We start from the raw sequence: 20698 nt of genomic DNA on the forward strand, positions 1-20698 counted from the left end.
CAGGGCTGCGGTGTTTGATGTTATTATGTCTTCTAGCAAAGCTAGTTTTTACATTTATGCATTTGGTGCAGTGGATTAAAGCCAAACATTTTAATCAGTGTGTGTGTTTACTGGGAATCAAACCCATGACATACAGTAAATAACGTAAACACTGATGTAAAGTGACACTGTATATTTGTGCTTCTGTCAGGCCTGGCTCCAGACATGAGATGAAAGGTGGGCCAAGTGATATTCCAGGTGGGCCGGTCGGACTGGGGGGGTATTTAATGCTTTAATCTCACATGTCTATAGTTTTTTATATATTATATATTTAAGACTAAATTGTTCAGTGGCGGCTCGAGACTGCTCATCCAAGGGACAAATTCAAAATATGTGTTCGGAGTGTCATGTTTGTTGCTTGTGTTTTTTTTAAAATATGTGTTTGTGTCATGTGAACTATGTGCATCATTATGCGAGTATCTGGCAAACACGAGCGTCTCTTTTATAATAAACCCTTTAGACGCGTCTGCAGCAGGCACTTATTTTGACAAGACACGTGATGCACATAGGGTTACTCGACGTGCAGAGCACATATTTTGAAATTACGATTACCTACATGATATCACAAAGTTCTGTGATATAGTCCGTATTTATTCGTGTCATTGTCACGGATATCCGCATTTTTCCGTGTCCGTACCAAGCCTCTGATTGGGTGGGCCAGGCCCACTCTGCCACCACCCCCCCTCCATGTGAGCCAGGCCTGGCTGATGTTGACCCTGTTAGACGCTTTGGATCAGGTGTTACTTTAATATTTTTTTTTGGGGGGGGATTACTGAAGAAGAGTGAGAAAGCGAATGTGTATTGAGATATTTGAATGCACACTCAGTTGCTTCTATTCGACCACAATCTCTTTGACTGAACTAATAATAAAATGGCAAAAAAGATTAACAATGAATAAAATAGTTCAGTACGTATTTAAAAATTATGTTTGTTCATAAATAATATATAAAAAAATACATTTGTTTTGTGGTAAAACTAATAGAATATGTAGTGAGAACAAAAAAAAGTTCGGAATAATGGTGTATTCACACCAGTCGCGGTAGAGGTGGCAAAAACGCGCTATTCGCGTATAGCTTGAACATTTGAGTTTACTTGCTTCATTTGTGCATTAAATTCTAGTCATTTCGAGACATTCACGCAGAAATTTTCGTCATGGGAGGGGCTTCTGCGACTCCGCTCGCTTCCTGTAATCACGTCACTACTACAACAAGACCTTCGCCGAAGTTCAGATTTTTCAACTCGCGCGTTTTCCGCGGCAACGCTCAATTTGCATGGAACGTGCCATCCGCGCTTTATGCCTCTAATGCGTCTGGTGTGAACCCTGCATTAAAATCTTTATTATTAAGCACTGCATTACTTACTGTGATAAGCACTTGTAGTAAGATGTGTCCAATGCATCACCCATGCCTTGTCTTGATGATGACAAAAGGAAAGTTGCTATATACAGTCAAGACCATTGCTATTGCTTTATGTTTACAGTCCACCTAACAACTATGACGTGCTTAAGTTTCAGTGAATTGTGGGAAACGAATTTCAAGGATAAATGCTGAAAGATTTTCTTGTGTCAGGACTGCCACTGCCTCTCACTTGCCTGCGGTCCGATTGATGACTTGAACCTGCTGTTGACTCGCATCTCTGAAGCTCACTGTGTTTTCCGTCGACTTTGGGTTCTGTAGTCTCCTTGTTTTCATGTAAATGTGACCAAAATGTAATCTCAAGTTAAACGTGATATTGTTTTCAAACCACATACGTGACATGCCTGTTGTATTGTGGGAAATTAAAATTGGGGAGCGTTTCATAGTGTGTTTCCTTAAGATTGCTCCGTAACCCTCGTGGCACACATGCTTTCACAGTGAAACGTGAGGTGGGTGTTTATGTTCTTTAGGTTAACATGGTTATCTGTGGAGGAAACCTGGCCTGCTGGCTCTGTTCTGATGAACTGACTTCATTTCACAGCTGCAGAAATATTCTCTCTTACAGAGCTGCAGGGACATGCCAGTATTTTCATTCCTAACTTCAGGCATTTCCGAGCTCTAACAAAGAAAGAGAGAGAGGTGATGAAACTAGGGGTGGAAACTGTTTTCCAAAAGCAGCAAATTATTTTTCTGTGTGAGCAGTAGATGCCTCACTCCCACAGAAGCTGGGATTCATTCTGTGGGGTTGTTTTAGGAAACTTGCATGCAGTAGTTTTTTTTATAGTAAACATTATGCTGACAGATGCTCTGCCATGAAAGCATGGAAAAGTATTTTTCATATTAATTTAGGCTGGATATTCTCACAAATATTGGTTGAGTCCTCTGAGAGAAAGGGTATTTTACATTTAAAATTTGTAAAAGCCTCTAAAGGACTGTTTAATGTCAAGTTACATTGTTTGTGACAACTTGTGTGAGAACAATCATGCATTCAATAAACATTATTTTCCTGAGCAATAATGACATACCGGTATGTGAATAGGTTATAAAAAGTGTAAATAGCTTGAACACTCTCAGATAAAAGATACGAAAACTGTCACTGGGGTGTTACCCTTATTAAAAGTACACCTTTATACCTAAAGGGTGCATATATTAGTACCTCAAAGGTACATACTCTTACCTCAATAGTACATATCTGTACTTAAATAGTACCCTTGTGGCGCTTTTTCATTGCATAGTACCCCACGGTTTGGTTTGGTTTGGGTCAGGTCGGGTCAGCTTACCTCACTTTGGCTTGGTTAGCTTTTCCATCGAGTTTAGTAACACTTCGGAGTGGGAGGGATTATAGGCGTGCGGTTGTATTTGCGCTGCGTACTGCTGTGACATCATACAAGTGAGCGTTGTTGAAATACATCCCCATACATTCATTTAACATTATTTTTTTGTCCGCCACAAATTTAAAATTGACCACCACAAATAGATGTTTACACATCGAGTTTATCACTACCTCTGTCTCACATAAAAGTTTCTGTACAAACACCCGTGGCGTCAGTTGACGGGCTCCGCTGAGCCACATTTAAGTTGCATTTAAGTATATATGCGGACGTGCGCGTCGTGAATGTGCCACCACAAATGGCAAGTCTAAAAAAATCTGGTGTGGTGTTACTGATTCTCAACCTGTGGATGTTTTTCGCTAAAAGGGAGTTTGGGAACTTATAGCAAAGCACAGATGACAACATGTTTGCTCAATACAGCGCAAGCTAGCATGAAGGTAAGGCTAATCTTTTACATTATAGCGATGACGCTGGTAGTGACGATTCTCTCAGACCAATCAGTGATCTACAGTGTTTTCGTGTCATATTTTGGTATCAGCTTGGGTCGCTTGGAACCCCAACCGAGGTGGTACTAAAAAAAGTATTGGGTACTACGTACTGCACCTAGTGGAAAAGCTCCCAAAAGTAAGCTGACCCGACCCAAACCAAACCGAGGGGCACTATGCAATGGAAAAGCACCATTAGTGACAGCTTTTGTACCTTTTTTCTTACCTTAAAACCTTATTGCTATAATTTTTTTATTCTTGGTATTGGAAAATGTTAAACCACTGCAGGTCTCCATCTGAGGGACCTTTAACTCTTAGCATATCAGTTGTTTTAATCCTTTTTGGAAACGGAGGTCCACTGGTTAAACTGGAATCCCATTCATTTTCTTTGAGTTATGCTCATTCTTCTCCCATTGACTGTTAAAAAGCCTCCTGCTGTGGATTGACAGGGAGAGCCTTTGACAGGCGGATACGAATAAACAGGGAATTGCCCTTCCAGAAAAAATAGCTCGGTAATTGTCGGGTACGTACAAGTCGGCCGCAAAGAAACTGCTGTACATTTTTTGCCCTGCGTCAGGGTTGTAGATATTTCAGCGAGCCCCTCGCTCTCGTGCGCATGGCTGTGGTTGTCTGCTCGACTTGGCCCGGTGGTAGAGGCCCAGCTGAATGCTTGGTGGTTGGCAGGCTTGGCTGCTTGCCTGTATAACTGGAGTTTCAATGAAAGGAGGCTTGTGAACCTTTGGGCTACTGTGGCATTTTCCAGCTGTCGACCTAAGTAATTAAAAATCTTTAGCTGTATTGCTGAAACGTGTGGAATTACAGTGCCCGATTTGCTGGCAACACATTGCGTTCCTCATTATCGTGCTTCTCTCTGGTTTCATACTGAACAGTGCAGCATTGGATTTTTGCCTCAATCAAGTTTATTTCGTCCAAGTACTTTATAGATATTTGCTCTGCATCATGAGTTGGTCTTTTATTTAGTTTTCTTAGACTGAAATGCATATGCTGAGGGTTCACAAGGAACAGATGAGAACATCCGGATGTTTTATAATGGCAATAAAGATGCTTGTACGATGCACCAGCTTTGCCTGAATGGTTCTATAAAGAACCTTTAACATCTGAAGAACCTTTCTGTTTTACAGAAGGTTTAAGAAATGCTTTTAAGATTATTAAAAGGTAAGAAAAAAAAGGTTCGACTGAATGTTTTTTGAATAATCAAAAATGGTTCTTCTATGGCGTCGCTGTGAAGGACCTTATAAGCGCCTTTATTTTTAAGAGTAGGGTCCTAAAAAGTTAATAAAGGACACGTTCCTTATTTTACACTTAAAGCCGTGTTTTCAGATTGTTTATGATGAAATAGAACGGTTTTGACTGAAATTTCGACATATGCGGCTGCCCCGAGAATTTTTGGGTGTTTGTTGTTTCATCTCCCACCTCTACAATGGGTGTATAGGTGCAAACGAACAATCCTTCATAAAATGCATAAAACTTTCGTTTACAAAGACGTGAAACTCACCGAGTGGTCAGGGGTGTTCACTGATATGCTCACACAAAAATCGCTGCAAAAGATGTTTTCCAACAGGTGTTTTACCATTCGTCGTAAATTTGTGGACCTATTTTCCCAAACGCCTCACGCCCGTACATTCTTCCGCTGAGAGCTTGAATAATAGACACTCTGGCCCAGTTGGTGGCGATAATCCACCTTTGCTAACTGCAAGAATACAAACAAGGTTCTCGGCGTGAAGTAATGCCGTACCTCACAGCACATCTAATACAAGTCAATGGAGTTGGCAAAAACTACGATAAAACATGTTGGAATGCGTATTTTGCAGCGATTTTTGTGTGAGCATATCAGTGAACACCCCTGACCACTCTGTGAGTTTCATGTCTTTGTAAACGAAAGTTTAATGCATTTTAGGAAGGATTGTTCCAGTGCACCTATACACCCATTGTAGAAGTGGGAGGTGAAACAACAAACACCCGAAAATTCTCGGGGGAGCGGCATATGTCGAAATTTAAGTCAAAACCGTTCTATTTCATCATAAACAATCTGAAAACAGGGCTTTAAGTGTAAAATACCGAACTTGTCCTTTAAATGTATTTTTTAGTTATTGAATTTTTTATTTAGGGCCCGAACACCAAGGTGTGAGTTGTTGTTGTTATTATTATTATTTGTTTATATTTATTAAATAATATTAGATTTATTAAATTAAACTCTTATATATTTTTATAATAAAATTTTCTGATTTAAAATCCCTCTTCTTTTTCTGAAACTTTCAGCATTTTCCAGATTCTGCAAGGTGTATGTAAACATTTGATATGATTTTATTTATAGTTATTTTCTGCTGCATCTGTTTGATGACTCTTGTAGAGTCTGTGTTGCAATCTTCAGAAACTCTGAGCTGAAAAAAGCTGGTGATAGACATCTTACATCATTCTCATATGATTGGCTGTGAGGTTTTTATTGTCTGTGTGAAGTCTCATTACACGCTGCCCCTAGAAAACAGCATAATAAGAAGTCTGCAGTCTCTATTGAACCGTACAGAGAGAAATAAAGGTCTGCAGCACATGTACAGACACCTGCTTACTAATTTGTAACGAATGTCCACTGAATGCTTCCACTGTCCTGGCTTTTTATCAATTGCAAATATACGTTCTGATTTGAAATCGTAAAAAACAAACTGGGTAAAAACGATGCCCCTCCAGCACGTTAAGCCCTGACTGAATAATTTAGAGTGTGCTGTGTTTTGTCAGTCCATTCTGCTTAATGGCATCTTTTATGGCACATATCTGAGATGACTCCAGATGTAAGATGGTCTCTGCGGTAAATCCCCTTACCTGTACCTCACTGTGCGGCCCAGAAACGAAGCCTAAAATGGTGGATTTCATTTCTGCTTTAACGTCCCCTTAATAAACCATTCGCAAATCAATGCCTGCTTTTGTCATGTAATTTGTTGGCGAGCTGGGTTTTGTGATAATGTTTTGCAAGCAAGGCTCTTTGGATCAATACGAGATTGAGGGAGGAAAACACAAGCCTGGCTTCTATTTTTCTCTTCAAATATTTGTAAAATGAAGTTAGCGCATTATCTCATTCAGATCAATTCTGCTTCACGGTGGAATGTTAGTTTTTGCAAAGAGATAAAGAAGAAGTGTATTTGAATGAATGGATAGTTATCCAAAAACTCATGTGATTTTATTCTATATAGGTCACAGAGGACAGACTGTTAATAGTGTATGAAAATCTCAGTCACAATTTACTTTAGCATCAGCATTTATCAGAATTTCACATATTAAAGAAATTAAGTCACACAGGATTGAAACGATATTAAGGTTGACTTTGAAATATCCCTTTAAACATATAGATTTCAGCTGTGAGACACCTCTTGAGTATGTTTTTCTGTCTAACGCTTGCTCTCTCTCCAGCTGCACCTGCAGTAATTGTAAATGTGCAGCTGTGATGAGAGAGCTGTCCTCCAGCTGGGAGAGCTTGTTGAGCTGCCACACAAACTGGGCGAGCCAAGCATCCCAGTAAGTCCCTCCTTGACTCGGCTAATGAGTGTGGAGCGCAGACAATACACCCCAATCCAGTGGCCCATCTGAGCGCCACTACAGTCCAAGAACCAGAGGAGGTCGACTATAGACGGCTCTCAGTTTGTGCTCCGTGACCGTGAAAGTGTGGATAATCAAGCCTTTTCTGTCTCTGCCTCCTGTATCCCTACTGTTTCTTTCCTTTATTCTTAGTATCGGCCCATCTTTCGGGTTTCTTTCACGCTGAGTAACTCCAGATCAGTCATCCGGTCTGAAGGTCATATTTTCTTTACAAGTGAATGATATTCAATAAGGTTTCAGGGAGGCTTTGCTGGATGTTTCATCATTATATGTGGGCTTAATTGTAACAAAACAGTAGTAGCCCTTGAAATCTAGAGCAGCAATAGTCCTTAAGAATTAAACCTATAGGAGTTTTGTGTTTAAACCTTATTTTAGTAATTCCCTGGTTGTCCAAAAAAGAAAGGGTGGTTGGGTGTTCACTGGGTGGGTAACGCTAGTACTGAAGAGCGTTAAGTTAATTAAAAGGTTGTGTCCGATTTAATTTGACTCAAACATGAGACAATAAATGAGAGGGTCACGGAAGCCAACGTGACTGAAGTGTAATTTAATGACACACTGCATGAAATCAAGTTTTTATTATTAATATGGATATTATTTTGGTAACTGAAGTCACTGTGACCCAGCAAAATATCAAAAGTATTATGTGTTCACACCGGCCGCTATAAATTTGTTAAAAAATACAGTCGCAATAAACGAGTCCATTAATAGTCAAGGCATGATCCCATTAGGATATCAGTAGTTTCACATTTCCAAAAGCTGACTTGAAATATTCATATGAAATTATAGCCGTAGGGGTCGGGATGGGTTGATAGCAGGGATTCAAGCAATAAACACACTTAATAGACCCCGCACTCCAGTCACATGCGGAGGGCCGAGAATCAGACGGATTGTCACTTTTTGCTTTGGATTATAAGGCCATTCATTCAGGCACAGTGACAGTTACTTGACAGGAAACGGATGGTGTAACGGTAGAAGCTGATGGGAAAGATAAACCAGAGCAGAAAGTTTTATATAAACAGATTATTGCTGCCTTCGAGTCATGTCGAAATTATTGTATTTGAGAGAAGAGCACGGATGAATGCCACCACAGTGTACATTACGTACCAGTGAAGCATTCTGGACTTTCTTTGAGTCTCCATTGCTTTGCAGTTTGGGTGCCACCACCTAATATATTATGGAGCAGGTGATCGTTATTGAATATATAGTTTTTACATATTCTTGATTTCTGCCAGAATATGGTCTGTTCTTTCCAAAATCATGATAGATGTTAAAGGGACACTCCACTTTTTTTGAAAATATGCTCATTTTCCAGCTCCCCTAGAGTTAAACATTAGATTTTTACATTTTTGGAATCCATTCAGCTGATCTCCGCGTCTGGCGCTACCACTTTTAGCATAGCTTAGCACAATCTATTGAATCTGATTAGACCATTTGTATCAATATTTTTCTTATTAAAACTTGACTCTTCTGTACTTACATCGTGTACTAAGACCGACGGAAAATCAAAAGTTGCGATCCCCTAGGCAGATATGGCTAGGAACTACACTCCCATTCTGGCACAATAATTAAGGAATTTGCCGTCGCAACATGGCCACAGAAGGCGCAATCACACTACGCACCAGCCGAAAATAGTCCCCTTAGTAATTTTCAATGGCAGGAGACTATTTTCGGGCAGTGCGCAATATCATTGCGCAGCCTGCAGCCATGTTAGGAAAAATATCGAAACTCTTTGGTATTTTTTAGCACAATGCTAATGGTCTAATTAGATTCAATAGATTGTGCCAAGCCATGCCAAAAGTGGTAGCACCAGACCCGGACACCGGCTGAATGGATTCCAAAACGACAAAAATCAAACGTTTAACTCCAGGGGAGCCGGAAATTGAGCCCATTTCCAAAAAGGTGGAGTGTTCCTTTAATTGTGACTTCCAAACTTGTTAGTAGACGTGAAGGTGGCATAATTTTACCTATATTTTCACTTTACCTAATGTTAAAGCCCGATTTATAGTCGTGCGTAAGTTCTAAGCCGTAGCCTGTGCGTAGCTCTGCGTAGCCCGACGTGCACCTCGCTAAAATTTTAACAGCACGTCAGTTCTACGGGGACCGCAAGCGCTGTGATTGGTCCACCAGAACCCCTCCCGTCAGGAAAAAATAAACTGCGTCATAGGTATTTCCGTTTGCGACGGTGAAAACAAAAAATGGCCAAGATGAGGGATTTAACTCAAGCTGCAACAAAAGTCGCTGTTTATTTACTTCCATCATTGCTGGTCTTCTCAAATCATACACAACAAGTTGCTGTTTCTTTTTCGTTTGTGGGTAACTTGCCAAGCTGCTGCTTCTTTGACGGTCGCGATGCTACTGTGGTTACACGCATGGATACTGCCTACCAGCGGTCTGCGCGCGTGTTTGCATGTCGACGCAGAAGACGACGCAAAAGTATAAAACCGACGCGGAACCTACGCCGTAGGACCTACGCACAACTATAACGAGCCCTTAAGTCTGTCATAGATGACATGTTATGGTCTAGACAGGATATAAAATCATGCACATATAATACATCCACTTGTTACATGGCTGCTGCATACTAAATATATAATGGACATCAAATATTGATTTATATAATTATGTGAAAAGTAGGAGGCAGTGGATTGATAGGAGATGCCTGAAGCTGCCTCAGCTATGTACTGTAGGTTGCTTGGGGCAGAGGTCAATAAGTAGTTATTATACCAGTAGTATTGGACTGCAGAATAGCTCTAGTTAGTACATTGGTGAGATTTGAAATACTGTATGTAATGAGATTACTATATATTCTAGCCATTAGTTGACATTTTCCTCCTTCTAGCTTTAAATAGTATGAACATTTGCGGTTCGGTATGGTGAGTATAACGCTTAGATTGCCTCCTATAGCTGTCGCATGCTGTAGTAGACCATAATGGTGCATTTGATCTCATATACAGAGTTAGTCTTCCTTTTCTAGCAGTGTGACATTATCACGAAGGGAGAGTTCAGGACACGGATTATAAATGCTGAGAAATAATATGTATATATGTAACTATGAACAATATTAAGTTTGGCAATGTATTTATGTAATGTTTTTCTTCTTCTAGATCACTTCTATGATTGATGAGGATATGTGAGTGAATTTGCCAAGCCCTGAACGAAGAAATCTACTGCATCCTTTGGTAAGCTGTTTGACTGATGATCCGTCACTGCTCATTTCTGCTAATGATTGTTCACCTAATCGCAGATTTACACACACATGTGCTGCTTGGATGGTGATATCTTCAAAACAACTTTCCAGATTTAAGTCCAGTGGAATAATTGAGGCTAAAAACGTGAAAACACGCACGCTTTCGTGTTAGGCACTCGTATTTCGAATGACGAATTTATTTAGTGTTTTTGAGCGGCAGCAGACTGCTCTGTATAACATGAGTTTTAATTAGCAGCAGGGTCTTGCAAATCACTCGCTGCTTTGTTGTTCCCCTCGCTACGGCGGCGTCAGGTTTTTTAACGTGATTATTAAAGGCAGCCACAATTACTGAGATGTGAGATTCTTTGAAAAAAAATCTGTTTCAGCAAAGGCATTCGTTTGAACAACACATGTGGCATATAAATTGTTTCGTTTTGAGCCTGTAATATATGTTCACCACGTTCTTCCCTGTCCTGTGTACTGATGAGACGTGAAACAGCCGAACAAATTTTTTCGGTGGCATCTACGTTATGCTAATGAGGTCGGGAGGGGGCGGAGCCATAAGTGCCAGATTGCCTAGAGAAGATGGAGAGGAGAAGCCTGTAAATTATGGATGCAAGCTGCCATTTCTGCCAGGGAAAAGGAAAGAGAGGGACTGGGAGAAACCTCAAGTCATGCATATCAGATTATCCTTCCTTTACCCCTCCCACTGCCTTGACTTGACTAAATTTTCTTATCGTGCTCCTTGAGCAAACTTGCACACACAATCTGGGCTGTGTATCTGTAGTCACATGAGGGCCAGAGGTGCTGACGGGTTGGAATGTTTGGCCTGGTATTTCCTGATGCTTAGGCACACACATGCGCATAAACACACACTCACATAAACACACACAGGGTAGGTTATATATTTGTGGATGGGTTCATGTTTGACTTGGAGACAGAGCTAGTAGCAGAATTGTGAAACAACAACAACAACAACAAGGATAGTTTTCATCTATGTGGATGATTTTCGCTGGTTTAGAAGTTTGTTAGTCGAGATGAAATCCAAATTGACCCTGTTTACTACCTTATTGCGTGTGTTGCATGATATTCAGATTTAAAAGAAACATGATTTTTTTTGCTGATATCACAAATTCCTACTTTTTGACCCCTCCCTATCTGATCAAATCATCTGGCTTCATTCAGATCCTCACAATTCTGAGTAAATAAAACCAAGGACCTCCCTACATTTTTTCTCATGAAACATAACCAGTTTCAATCCAAAATAGTTGGATTACTCACCCTCAAGTTGTTCCAAACCTGTATACATTTCTTTGTTTTGGTAAACACAAAAAGGATATTTGTAATCAAGTAGGAAACAGAAACACCATTAACTACCATAGTAGGAAAAAATACTATTGAAGTCAATGGTGCTCAGATACGGTTTGGTTACAAATTTTGCTAAAAATATCTTCTTGAGGGTGAGTAAGTGATGACAGAGTTGTCATTAGGGATGCGAAAATAGGTGCACAACCGATATTATTAGGGGTGGGTATTGGCAGGGCCTCACGGTACGATACATGTCACGATACCTGAGGTATGATACGGTGTATCACGGTACAATACGATACATTGCAATAGCTTTTCTGTTTTTTTATCAAAAATGTTGACCCCCCCTTTAATAAAGCCAAAGTGCTTCCACACGTCGGATTTGAAAGCTGCAGGTATTTTCAAATCTTCTGCCATTTTCTCACTCCCGCTAACTTCTGAGACATTGACCGAATAGCCGTATATGACAGACAACTGGACAGCGACCACTACAGCAGCGGCGGAGGAGGTCGTTTGACGCACACAGAGGGATTTTATGGGTTTTTAAAATACCGACAGTAGTGATAGAAATATCGACACGCGCCGATATCGGCAAAATAAATAATTAAATAAAAAATAAACAAAGTATCGCGATAGTTTGCTGTATCGATATTTTTGCACAGCCCTAGATATTATGCACAGCTACTTCATGTACTATGTCTTCTGATCAGTAAGTCCTTATCGGTCTGAAATCATTGTTAGTTTGAGTTGTTTATAACATGCATTTGAAAAAGCAACACTCGTAAAACATAATCATTATACTTTTTCTTTATTATCATGAAAATACCTGAAAAGGTTTGAAGAACAGAATATAATTAGTGCTGGGCAAAGATTAATCGCGATTAATCGGATACAAAATAAAAGTGATTTGTAACATAATATACAAGTGTGTTCTGTGTGTAATTATTATGTATGTATAAATTCACACAGATTCATGTATGTATTTAAGGAACATTTACAGGTGTATATATTTATTTATATTTTTATATATTATATATAAAAAATTGTAATATATATACAAATTTCTGAAAGGTATCCATGTATGTGTGTGTGTTTAAATATACATAATAATTCCACACAGAACACACACACATTTGTTATGCAAAAACTAACTTTTATTTTGTATGCAATAAATCACGATTATTCTTTGCTCAGCACTAAAATATGCTTAAGCCATTTCCTGGAGCTGCCTGTGTAATGTTTCTTCTTCTGTGGCGCATGTTGAGTTTCTGCACGAGAGCACCCTCTTGCTTTTGGATGTAGCTGCATTTTACCCTAATTTATTGCTAAGCATAGCAAGCATCATCGGCCGATATATCGGTGCACCCCTAGTTGTCATTTTTGGGTGAACTATCCCTTTAACTAATGTATGTAATATTGGATAGATTTAGTGCACGTTTAATTCAGCATGCTGTTTGCACTCTGTTATTAAAACATGACACGATTTACAGTTGTTTAGATATTAATCTCCTTCATTACAAATGTCTTCTATAGAGCTCATCTTTCTTCGCTTGTAATTTCTCACAACTATTGCTGTGTACACGTTGAAGTCATATTGCTCTATAATTAATATCCACTGTGAAAAGGCTCTTTGTATGTTTTATTTACAGAAAGATTAAGAAACATTCCCATCTGGTATATGTCTGGTAATTATTTCTTGAACTGAAAGATTATAAATTATTTAGTCTTTAATTGCAGACAATCTTTACAAAAGAGAAAAATCATTGTACGTATATAATAATTGAATAATTCCATGGCCAATTCATCATTCGCCGCTTGCATTACACAAAGTTAAATCCGTATGGAATTGAGATAAAAGAATACTTTCATTTTCAACACAAATTTCATTTATTCAGTAAAAAATTAGTTTCTCTTTCATTCTCACCTTTACAAAACGGGGGAATTTCCAGAAGTGGTGGGTTTTAGCGAGATCAGCTCAGAAGTGAGTGGACCTCTGTGAAAGTGTATGCGTTTGTATGGGAATAATGGAGCCATTCTTCAGCTCTACGGAGGCCGCTGTTATACAGTGGCGTGTGGTGGACCTGCCAGTGCCTCTGGGGTCTCCTTAAAATAGCACCAACCCTTAACTGTCAGTAGCAATGCTGAGACTGTGCACTGAACGCTACCCATCTGACCAAAACTATCAAAGAAATCTTTTTAGGCTTTTTGTGCTATTGCTGCAGCCAGGAAATCATCCACTCGCAATAAGTAAATCATGATTTGATTTTGATTTATTATGGAATCCCAGCAGACCTTTGACTTTTCTAATCTTACCACAAACCCACAAATCTGTGCGATTGTGTAGCAGATCCAGAGAGCTCATGGAGAGCAGGTCTGTCTGTAGGGATGTTTGTTTAATAGTTAATTCAAAAGTCACATGGTTGACATGGATTTGGCGATTAGTTTATTCTGCTTTATGCAATAGATAGGCCACAGCACAGAGAGAACAGAAGCTTGGCCTTGTCTGCGCCATAGCATCAGTAAACTAACAACCAGAATAAATCAGATTATTAGACCAAAACGAAAGAGCATTCATTTATTTCCTTCAGAAATGCAAGCGACTAGAATAGTTTATGCCTTACAGTCTCAGTAAAAATGACTGTGACAGTCAACCGCATCCTCCACAACTTAGCAGTACAACCAGCCTTTGAGAATAGAGTTTGAATATAGCCTTAAGCACTGATTTTTTTTTTTTTTTAAAAATGTGTTTGTTACATCACCTCATTTGCATCATTTATTTAGTAATTATAGTAATTTGGGTGATGCAACTGTGAATAATTCGTATTGTCATTGGATAAATGTTCTTCTTAGTGAATTCCCTTTTCTGCATCTCGTTTGTCTTTAAGCTACTAGTAAAGGTCTTCTTTTGACACTGGAATGGCCATGTTTACAGTATAATAAAGTCCAGTGGTGACCAAATGAATTCCCAGATGTAACACTGTTAGGGGCACCTTGGATGCTTCTCCCAGTGGCAAGATCAATAGTAAAATAGATCATAAGTATCACACCTGATTTCTCAGGCTTAGCATTCAGCCATGCCATGACAACACCTGTGTACTTTTAACCTTACTCATATAAACAGATAAGCACCCAACCATCCAGAGGGATTTGAGAAGAGCAGAGACAAAGAACATTAGAGAGTAAAAGGAGATGAAAGAAGGCAAGGCTTACTGGATCCACAAGCTCAGATATCCACAAAAGTGCTGGGACAGATGTATCTAATTTAAGATAAATCATGTGGCCTACAAACATATTTGTCATAATCTCTTTGCATTGAACTTTATCTGGGCTCTTAAACTCAGTTCCCCTTGGGGTCAATAGGTGGTTGATGTTTTGACATAGTGTCAGCACATACAGTACACGTAATCTTTTTTTTTTTATGGATACCATCACTTATACCACAGGCCTGTTGAATGCATTATTCTGATTGGTTGAGAATTGTTCCATGGGTGTTGATTATTTTTATTACCTAACCTGTCAGAGTCAAATATTAGGCTACCATTTATTAAGTCTTATACTACGGAACCGTTGAATGTTTGAATCTGATTGGCTGATAAACGTTCTGAGGTGTGCAATTATTCTGGGAAACGCACGGCGAACGTAGTTCCAGGCAGCTTTCTTGACCACATTACAGTTCCATATTACTTTGCATAGTTAACTGTAATAACGGACTAACAAAAACAACATGACAGACTATTTTCAGAGGCAATAACAGTTTAGAGAAGCACAGAGGTAGCCTCGTACACACAATCTCTCTCTCTCGCTCCCTCGCCCTCTCTCTCTCACTCTCTCTTTCTCTCTCTGTGTCATTGTCGCTCTCTTTCTAATAACTTCATTAATAACTGCATTTGAATGCTATTGACAGATCAAGCCTCCATACTCCAGCTACTCACAATAGCAATTTAAGTACAAAAACTGGACGAATCCCTTTAAATATATCATGTTATTGATGTCTTGAGGTGTAGTAACCTTAGTATAAGTGGAATAATTGACTCCGGGCCGTTGAATTATTGAAAAATAATGCACACCTCCGCTTCGCGTCGTGGCCGCATCACCACCTCGGAAGTGCATTATTTTTCTAATAATTCAACGGTCCGTTAACAATTATTCCTTACTTAAGTGAACTACAATATAACAAAATAAAAGACAAAAAATGACATATAAGTATGGACTTTTGAGGACAGGATGGCTTTAAAGATTATTGTGGACAAGTGAGAGCGTTGTTGTACATTCCCATACATTCACTTAATGTAATTTCTCAGTCCGCCACAAATAAAAAATTTACCACCACAAATCGATTTTTACACATCGCGTTTATCACTACCTCTGTCTCACATGACAGTTTCTGTACAAACACCGGTGGCGTCAGTCGACGCGCTCCGCTGAGCCTCATTTAAGTTGCATTTAAGCATATATGCAGACATGCACATTGCAAATGTGCCGCCACAAATTGCAAGTCTGGAAAAACTGTTATGGTTCCTGATTATCAACATGTGGATGTTTAGGAACTTATAGCAGAGCACAGATGACATCATGTTTGCTCGAGATAGCGCAAGCTAGCATGAAGGTAAAGCTAATCTTTTATATTATAGCGATGACGCTGGTAGTGACGATTCTCTCAGAACACTCAGTGATCTACAATGTTTTCGCGTCATGTTTTGGTATCAGCTCGGCTTGCTTGGAACCCCAACCGAGGTGGTACTAAAAAAAGTATTGGGTACTACGTACTGCACCTAGTGGAAAAGCTCCCAAACGTAAGCTGACCCGACCCAAACTAAACCGTGGGGTACTATGCAATGGAAAAGCACCATTACTGTATCTCAGCCTCTACACTATATGAGACCTCTGCTATGTTACATGCTCATGGTGACTTTAAAACATCATGAATATAAACTTTGTTAACTGACCGTCGGACGGCTAAGAGGATCTGTAGTTTACCCCAGGCCCTTCAGATGATTTACAGTCTGCGTTCCAGTCAGAATGGTACATATTCATGTCCTTGGTGCAGGCCAAGACATGATCTCATTTACTTCTGCCGGGGCATCTCGTGTAAGCACAGAATCTGCAGATGTAAATCGCTGTTTACTTCATTACACCATTAGCCTTGTTTCCTTGGGCCCGGGAGAAATGAGGTGAAACACAGCGGTTACCGCTCGCCCCTTTTTTGTGCCCTGTCGAGCCGAAGAGACCCGCAAATGAAGCTTATTTCCCTCCTTCTGTTTGCAATAGAAGATAGATCCTGTTGGACAAATTCACATCTAAATTATAGAAAAGCTGCCAATTTGGCTGGCGTTTTTTCGCTTTATCACAGTTATCATATCACTGCACCTTTATTTACCCCTTCAGAGATTTCTGGCTGATTGGATTTCAACACGGATGGAAAGATGGCAGATATCGTTGAAAGATTGGTTTGTTTAAAACTGCTTTGCACAATAGCGCTCCGAGGTAAAGCGCTAAAAGAGAAGCTCTTGTTTATGAAAGGGGTGTGTAGCACTTAGAACAGGTGCGGAAATAGGAGTATAATGTTTTTATTGTAGATCTGTTGCTAGGAACGTGTTTGCTGTGACATGGTGTGATACATCTGGTGCGTTCACCGTTTGTTTTTAAGAACCAAGCAAATATTGAAAAGGAAAGTAGTTAATGTGTTTTTCTATGAATTAACTTTTAGCCACAAAGGTCGTTCAATTCCTAGAAAGACTTTACACACCAGAACCTTCAGTACTGTGGTAATACTGGATTAAATGGGAAATATATATATATATCAGCAACTACAATATAGTGATCTATCACTATTTTATCAGTATGTCCATTACCTGGGAATTTAACGCACAATATTTGCGCTGCTGGTGCATTGCTTATTTGAACCAAAGCAACACATTTGTGTGTGTGTTTGTTTTTTAATGTGCACATATACCAAACAGACATACAATAACACATCAATAGATAAAAATGACTGTAGTCAGTATCAATAATATATTAACCCGAGAACAAGTAGGCAAAAACGCCAACAGATTCACAACAAGGGTGTATGTGTGTATACACCGTTCATTATGAGCATAGGATGCTTGTCAGTATGCTGGTTAAGTGTTGGTGTGAGTAAGAGCAGTGTGGCCTATTGTACTCACTCGATTACACACCTAATCAATTCACCTGCTTGTTTATACGCTCATGCGTCAAAAAGCAGCTACGCTTCATTCATGCCCGGCTTCCTCAAAGGTCCTCTAAACAGTATCCATGAAAATCCCAGCGCTCCGTGCAGAACAGTGGATTTGGATCTCTCTCTCTCTCTTGCGGACACTAAATCCACATGTAGTGTGACATGTTTAAACTGTTTTCCTCATGCTTTAGGAACCGTCTCATGTTCTGAAGTGGTGATTGATTTGTTTAGAGCTGGGTGGCATCATAATCACCCGAGAAGCAGAGGATGCGTTTTCCGCTCTGTTATATTTGCGTTATTGGAGTGTGGCTTTCCCGAGTTTGTGGATATTGCATTACAACAATATTGTCTCTGTACGCGCTTAGTTGTTCGCCTAGACAGACTACAAATGGCCGGGCTGCAGCTTGTTTAAATGCTCTGAAGCATTGCTAATGCCTGGATTATCTCCTAGAGAAATGATTTAGTGAATATAATGGCTTCACATTGGCTCCACTGCAGCAGATATATGCAACAACCCAATAACCAGTCTTCAGAAGGAGTATATTGATTGTGGCAATAAAATTGCAACATTTCCCCAGAAAAGAAATTTAAAAAAGGATATTTTTGCGAAATAGAATTTTAATGAGAAACTGTTTTGATTGATTAATCATTTGATATTTATTTATTTTTTATAGATTTATTCATAAATATACCGTATGAAAACATAGAAAGATATAATTTCTTGCATTACATACCGGATTTCGTATAGCATTTCATTTTGTTTAACAATAACTTTGTTTTAATCAAAATGATGCTTTTCTGTTTAATTGACATGTGAATGAATAAAGTATTTGAAGTTTAAAATTTAACCGCTTAATCTTGAAGCATTTAAAAAAATGGAAATCATCATAATGTATGAGCATATATGAACTAATTGATAATAAAATATTATTATTAAGAAGCTGCCTATTGCAGTGCCAACCTGATACTGAAACCGGAAGAACTAACATTGAAACAGAGGATGGAAAAAATATATTTTCCCTTTTCCTGTCAGAAGTGCAGAGATCATCAGAAATATTGGCATAAGTTCACCCAGCTTATTGTCTGTAATCGTAACCCCTCCACCTACGCTCCGTGTTGATGCTGAGACACTCTGCCTGCCTCAGGATCACACATGACATCATTTCACCACAGCTGCGGGCCGCACACGAGGCGTGGAGAGGGAACAATTGACCAGGGGGGACGCAGGAAGAGCCGAGTGACCTGATTGCTCAGCTGGCCAAGCAACTGGGAAGGAAGGCCCGAGGCGGAGTCATGGATGAGGGGAGGGGTGATGGTGGCGGACAGTGCCCCCTTTACCCTCCCCTCCCCCTGGACGCACTTGTGTTTGTCCTGCCCTCTGCTGTTCTGCGGCCTGAATGTCTGAGCCAAAGCAGATTTGTACATGAAAAATGATCTACAATCTCTGTGGCTGTATCAGCTTCCAGATATAGACGTTCCTGATAGGCCAAATCCCTTTTAAAGAGAGCTTTATCCTGCTCGGTGAAAAGCCAGGGAGAACGGCACATTCTTTTATCTCCTATGTTCTAAATATGTGTCGTATTTTGTGCTGTGACACCAATCTGTTTCGATCACGTACGGGGGGTTCACATTCAAAGGCTGGGATTCGAAGTTTGACTTAGACTGTTCAGTAATGTTCTGCGCTATTTCAAAGTCACTAAGCTAATGCGAGCAAATTGGTACAATGTTAACTCCTTTATGACATGATGCTTTTTGGAACATTCTTAAATAATGGGGCCTAACATGAATCATCTGGTTTTGACTTGTGGAGTCTGTAATTTTTCTTGTTATTCAAATTGTTGATTTAGTAATTTCAAATAAAAATGTATTTTAGAAAAATTAAAGTAAAGTAGAAGAATTTACTTTAAAACCCTACTGTGTGTGAATTGAGCGAATTTAGACTTAGACTTTAAACATTTTGATAAAAAAAGTAAATGCAAAGTAAGAGTATCAAAATACGAAAGATACAGTTACAAACATCTCTTCATGAACTATTTTGCACATGATTTCTAATGACATCATACAAACCAATTTTGTTGTTTTTTCCACATTTAAGGGGAAACTTTTCATTACTGCAACGTGTCCATGACTGGATTTGGGTTCTTTGACATTAAAATATTTATAATTAAAAAATCTAAAAAAATAAAAAGCTTCAGTGCATACTATAAACATTTACAGTAAAGAAACATGTGGTATTTGGCGATCATTGGTAAATGTAGAGACAATAATAAGGAATATAAATGTGTCCAAGATCAATTTTCTCATCCTCCCCAACAAATTTCAATCATTGTTTAAGCCCTCAAGGAACTAACATTTTCAAAAAAAAATTGAAATTTAGTTTGTCATAGTACCTAGACCTTTTAAGTTCTCATTACCGAAACATAAGTTTGTATATGCATATATTTCATATAATATCATGTTGTGGTAATGATCATTTGATAATGATAATCTTAAAAATGTAAATAATTCTAAAGGAAATATTTTTAAATCCTCTAAAAATAATGGTTATAGTAAGTTCAGACCTTAATCTTATATATGCAAAAAAAATCGGCTTCAAGGGCTTTTTAAAAATTCTGATGCTGGACACCTTCTAAATCTGGATTTTGTGAGAATCACCCAGCAGTGAAAATGTGACCGGTTTAGTAGCAAAAGGTTATTGTATAAATGTTAGCGCAATCTACATTGCATTGATCGTCCTTAATTATGAGACGCACAGCTGCCGCCTGAATACAAATCAGATGGGCAATGTTTCATCTATGTATAGACAGACAGCTGGAAAGGGCACGTGCATATGACCCACCACATGTTCAATTTCGTATAGAGAAAGACGACACTAGACTTTGATATGAGAAACATTACGCTAAAGAAGTTAACATCTAAACATATTTCTCTGTGTCATCAACCAACTACAGTGTAGGTTTACAAAGAAGAAAAGCCTGACCAGACCGTATAAATACACCACGGGGCAGCCATGTGTGCTTGTGTACATATATTTGTGTCTGGGTTACGGATCGCGATAGCCCTTTTCTCCAGAAGAGATGTTTTCCCGAGCTGATTCCCGTGAGGCGGGTGATCCTTTTTAATGACAG

The 20698-nt window shown here is 39.2% G+C and overlaps 1 protein-coding gene across 4 annotated transcripts in view; it reads left to right on the plus strand.

The window, feature by feature from the left end:
• The window catches only part of zmiz1a (zinc finger, MIZ-type containing 1a), a 156204-nt gene that overhangs the window by 48944 nt on the left and 86562 nt on the right, over positions 1 to 20698 (plus strand). For all 4 annotated transcript variants that reach the window (XM_055171100.2, XM_055171105.2, XM_055171099.2 and 1 more), the window contains exon 3: positions 9984 to 10058. The gene's annotated coding sequence lies outside the window, so the exon portion shown is untranslated. The remainder of the gene's footprint in view (positions 1 to 9983; positions 10059 to 20698) is intronic.

The sequence above is a fragment of the Misgurnus anguillicaudatus genome, chromosome 11 (genome assembly GCF_027580225.2).
Source record: "Misgurnus anguillicaudatus chromosome 11, ASM2758022v2, whole genome shotgun sequence".
Lineage (NCBI taxonomy): Eukaryota > Metazoa > Chordata > Actinopteri > Cypriniformes > Cobitidae > Misgurnus > Misgurnus anguillicaudatus.